The sequence below is a fragment of the Rattus norvegicus genome, chromosome 16, assembly GCF_036323735.1.
Source record: "Rattus norvegicus strain BN/NHsdMcwi chromosome 16, GRCr8, whole genome shotgun sequence".
NCBI lineage: Eukaryota > Metazoa > Chordata > Mammalia > Rodentia > Muridae > Rattus > Rattus norvegicus.
Genome location: NC_086034.1, coordinates 32257188 through 32262949, shown reverse-complemented (window position 1 = coordinate 32262949; position 5762 = coordinate 32257188). Strand labels below are relative to the sequence as shown.

The following is a 5762-nucleotide window of genomic DNA, read 5'->3' as shown; positions in this document are numbered from 1 at the left end:
TGCACTGATGGTTTAAAACAGTTTCTTTCAGTTTTTCACTAAATTTGTTAATATAATATGGTTTGACTTCTTACACACTTCAGTGGTGTTTTATAGGTCCTTCTCCATTGATCATCGATCATCAAGAAATAGAAATGATTTATGAAGTTTACAGAGATTTCAGTAAGAACATACAGTTTGTATCAATGCAGATGGTTTAACTCGACATCAACAAACAGTAATGGTTATCTAGTACCTTGTCTTTCTATACAACAGAAATTCATTATAAGAGTGGCTAGTGAAGACACAATATTAGTTTGTTCCATTAAGTGACATCATACTTTAATAAATGTTGTACTACTTCAACAGTATTTTATTTAATAAGCCTAATTTTTGCCATTAAAATTATATATATTACATATTTAGGAATGGCTAAATGTTTGTGTGGGTAATGGCAGTGGCCTCCATATGGATGACTAGATTTCAGTTGCTAAAGCCCACATGGTTGAATAGAATTGACTCTTTCATGCTGTCTCCTGACTTCCATATACATGTCATAGTGCATACACTGAAATGTACATATGTACATACATACACACATACATATATACATTCATACATACACGTGGATGCACATTCACAAAATTAAAAATAAATGCAATTCAAGGTTTTAAACCCACATTCATGGGAAGCCTGCTTTTTTCAAAAAGGGAATTGAAAGAAAATTGGGCCTGGAGGAAAAGAGAGGTGAGTAGAAGAGAATGGAATGAGAGGAGGGAGGGAAAACTGTAGCTGGATGTAATATATTAGAGAAGACTAAACAGAGAAACAAATCAATAAATAAATCAAGCATCTTCTTTGGCATGCTGTAGTTTGAATTTTTCATCATATCTGAAAATATGTCTATCTCCACAATATGTATATATGAGTTGTTTATTGATTTTTGTAAAGTAAATTATGCTTTTAAAATCTAAGAACAATGTTTTGTAGAAATACATATTTATTTTGAAAGTCATCTATAGAAACTCAGAAATATTTCTAAAACTGTATATGAATAATAACAGTTTCTTCTTGATATTATTAGTAGAAGAGTATAAAATATTGATTTGAAATGAAATTTGAAACACTTCACCAATAATGTCTATCAGTAAGCCAATTGAACAAAATATTAATTTATTAGAAATATATGCATATACATATATGGATAATAACGGAATACAGTATATGATTTTCTAGTAAAGTGGTAATAGAAAGTCATAAAAATGAAATTCTATGTCAATGTAAGGGCTAATAAGTTTGGCCAACTGAGGGGAATTTTACCAGTCTAAGTTGGCACAGTGATTCAATAAAAGAACTGCCTCCCCTGGTTTTATCTGATCCATGCACATCAACTTATTATCAATGTCTTACATTATTGGGAATCAAAATTAAATTCTACTCCCTATTAACTGTAAGTAGGGTTGGCTTAGGCTACTCTGCAAACTACTCATCAAATGCATGCACATGGCATAATTCTTGCTTGAAGACGGGTGGGACAAGAGAAGAAAATCTAAGTGGGAAGAAGCCCATAAGTGTTATATTGGTTATAAATGAAAATGCATGTGACCATGAGCAAGATGCCATTAACATGTCAGTATGAGTTACATCACAGTGATGAAATATATTGCTCATAAAGGTGAATCATTGAGCAGAGATGACATTGGGCGGGTTATGCCAAGATTCAAATTCATGTGTCCAATTGTAAAAATTTTGAGGAACAAATTGAGATGATTCTTTTTTAAAAGGGTATTTAAGCCTTTAAAAATGTACATGCGGCATCCATAGTACTTCATCTTCAAAATCTAAGTGTTAGATGGGAAAAAAGAAATATGGAATCTCAGTTCCTTTGGATATGTGCAAGCCGATTTCAACAGTGAATGCGCATTTTACATTATGTAAAGTAGAACTTTAATGTATCTGAGAACAGATGCATTTACCAACATAATGTGTTATCTTTGCCTGAATACTTTATTCATGTATGTTTTGGCGATGAGCAATAAGATAGTAAAAACTTACCAAACTTATGCAAAATAAGTAATAGTACGAAATAACAGAAGGTCAAATATAAAAAGCAAACACTATGAGATTCTCTAGAAAGGATGCTTATTAGTCAGAATGAACAACACATATTGTTCAGAGAGACAGAGAGAGAGAGAGAGAGAGAGAGAGAGAGAGAGAGAGAGAGAGAGATTCAAAGTATGAAACATTCACCCTTTCTTGTAGGGGGACTTGCTCATAGAATGCAATTACATGCATGCTTCAAATTCAAGCGTCCATATATTAAAACAGAAAGAAGAAAGAACACAGAAAATCCTTAATATTCTTTATGTCTTTAGAATTGTGGACGGAGTATGAAATATGAAGTTAATGATATTGAAAGAGAGAATGTGTTAACTGAAGTCAAATTGATTTCCAGATAGTAATGTTAAAATCAGATTACTCTCACTAAATCTTGGGCTACAATAAAAGTTATTCCTACTAGGAAAGCCTACTTTCATGCTATAATAATGGAGGAGAGAACTAGATACAAGCAGTAGAAAATTGCATACGATGCCATCTAAATATTAGAACAATGTGAAACTGCTTCATGGAACTAAAAGTTGATTTTTTATTTTAGAAATAACTTGAATGGAAATCTAAATACATGTGGAACTTCTGATGCCACCGAAGTCCTTAGGTTACAGACAATGTGTTCAATGTGCATGTTCATTATCACAAATATTTACAATGTAATGTCTTTAGTCTTTAGAATTGAGTATCCTAACAAAAGCCAACAATTGGGTAATATGTTTTAACTTGAAGAAATTGGCATAAATATAAATCAAGTGCCCTTTTCTAGGAACCTATTTAAAGGAGTTCAAGCATGAGCATCAAATAGTAATCAGGATGAGCTTATATTGTGATTCACAGGTAACTTGAAACAGTCAAGATGAGATCTTAATTTCCTTAACATTGATCCGTCTTTATGTCTACCCATCTGTCAATCCATCCATCCATCCATCCATCCATCCATCCATCCATCCATCTACTCATCATTCACTCACTCACTTAACTAAAATTTAATTTAAGTCACTGTATATTTAACTGATATTTTATTTGGCTTGAATGAAAGTGGCATATAGATTATATTTGTTTAGCTTTTACAACAAATCCAAAATTACACCGATTTTATATTATTTTATTGAAACTAATAATTATTGAATAAACTAGGTGTATGTTTTCTATAATACCATAGTGTAGTAAAACTTTCAAAAAAGATCCTGGGCTGTTACCCAGATATGCTTGCTTATCTGAACTTGGGGAAGTGCATTCACTTGTAGAGTAAATTTAACTGAGCAATATGGCTGCTCTGCCATGAGATCACATCAAAGACCACACACCTTCAATTCCTTGGATGGAATACAGACAGACCCACCCTTAGTATACACTTTTAATCCCAAACAATGAAGATACAGTTTGGAAGGTTCAGAAGGCAGCAGGCATGCTTAAAAATAATGTCTAATTGAGGGGAAGACAGAGTGATGAATCAGAGAAAGATTTGAGTAAATGAGTCAGAGACAGGATATGCCAAATTCACAGGAGAACAGCACAGGAAACAGAGACTACCTAAAAACAGTGCAGAGAGGGAGAGGGAGAGGGAGAGGGAGCGGTTGAGAGAGGAGATGATGGAGGAGATGGAGGAGACAGAGCAGGAGACAGAGATGGAGCAGAGGGTTAGATCAGTTCAATTCAGTTCAGTGCAAGTCAGTTGGGAATCAAAGCAGTGATTACAGTTCAGGGGACTGGAGTACATTGGTGAGGTCAAGCAGAAGAGTGCAGATCAGAAGAGGTGGCTGAAGCCAGTGAATAAGAAGGAACCTGAAGGTGCTCACTTTGGCAGCACATATACTAAAATTGGAACGATACAGAGAAGATTAGAGTGGTCCTTGAACAAGGATGCTACACAAATTCATGAAGCATTTCATAATTTTATGAACCAAATGGATTTAACAGATATGTATAGAACATTCTATCCTAAAACAAAAGGATGCACCTTCTTCTCACCACCTCATGGTACTTTCTCCAAAATTGACCATATAATCGGTCATAATACAGACCTCAACAGATACAGAAAGTTAGAAATAATTCCATGCGTCCTATCAGACCACCACGGGCTAAAGCTGGTCTTCAACAACAATAAGGGGAGAATGCCCACATATACGTGGAAATTGAACAATGCTCTACACAAAGATAACCTGGTCAAGGAAGAAAAAATGAAAAAAGAAATTAAAGACTTCTTAGAACATAATGAAAATGAAGGTACAACATACCCAAACATATGGGACACAATGAAAGCTGTGCTAAGAGGAAAACACATAGCTCTGAATGTCTGCAGAAAGAAACAGGAGAGAGCATATATCAGCAGCTTGACAGCACACCTAAAAGCTCTAGAACAAAAAGAAGCAAATACACCCAGGAGGAGTAGAAGGCAGGAAATAATCAAACTCAGAGCTGAAATCAATCAAGTAGAAACAAAAAGGAAATACAAAGATTCAACAGAACCAAAAGTTAGTTCTTTGAGAAGATAAACAAGATAGATAAACCATTAGCCAGACTAAAGAGAGGACACAGAGAGTGTGTGCAAATTAACAAAGTCAGAAATGAAAAGGGAGACATAACTACAGAATCAGAGGAAATTCAAAAAATCATCAGGTCCTAATACAAAAGCCTATATTCAACAAAACTTGAAAATCTGCAGGAGATGGACAATTTCCTAGACAGATACAAGGTACCAAAGTTAAATCAGGAACAGATAAACCAGTTAAACAACCCCATAACTCCTAAGGAAATAGAAGCAGTCATTAAAGGTCTCCCAACGAAAAAGAGCCAAGGAGTAGATGGGTTCAGTGCAGAATTCTATCAGATCTTCATAGAAGACCTCATACCAATACTATCCAAACTATTCCACAAAATTGAAACAGATGGAGCACTACCGAATTCCTTCTATGAAGCCACAATTACTTTTATACCTAAACCACTCAAAGACCTAAGAAAGAAAGAGAACTTCAGGCCAATTTCCCTTATAAATATCGATGTAATAATACTCAATAAAATTCTGGCAAACCGAATCGAAGAGCACATCAAAACAATCATCTGTCATGGTCAAGTAGGCTTCATTCCAGGGATGCAGGGATGGTTTAACATATGGAAAACCATCAACGTAATCCACTATATAAACAAACTGAAAGAAAAAAAAAACACATGATAATTTCATTAGATGCTGAGAAAGCATTTGATAAAATTCAACACCCCTTCATGATAAAAGTCCTGGAAGGAATAGGAATTCAAGGCCCATACCTAAACATAGTAAAAGCCATATACAGCAAACCAGTAGCTAACATTAAACTAAATGGAGAGAAACTTGAAGCAATCCCACTAAAATCAGGGACTAGACAAGGCTGCCCACTCTCTCCCTATTTATTCAATATAGTTCTTGAAGTTCTAGCCAGGGCAATCAGACAACAAAAGGAGATCAAAGGGGTACAGATTGGAAAAGAAGAAGTCAAAATATCACTATTTGCAGATGATATGATAGTATATTTAAGTGATCCCAAAAGTTCTACTAAACCTGATAAACACCTTCAGCAAAGTGGCTGGGTATAAAATTAACTCAAATAAATCAGTAGCCTTCCTCTACACAAAAGAGAAACAAGCCAAAAAAGAAATTAGGGAAATGACATCCTTCATAATAGTCCCAAATAATA

General features: G+C 34.6%; 1 non-coding gene across 1 annotated transcript; it reads left to right on the top strand.

Moving 5' to 3' along the window:
* The first annotated feature begins 3882 nt into the window (after window positions 1–3882).
* LOC120097652 (U6 spliceosomal RNA) lies at window positions 3883–3989 on the top strand. Its single transcript, XR_005495200.1, has one exon. It is a non-coding gene; the product is annotated as a U6 spliceosomal RNA (small nuclear RNA).
* The last annotated feature ends 1773 nt before the right edge of the window (window positions 3990–5762 follow it).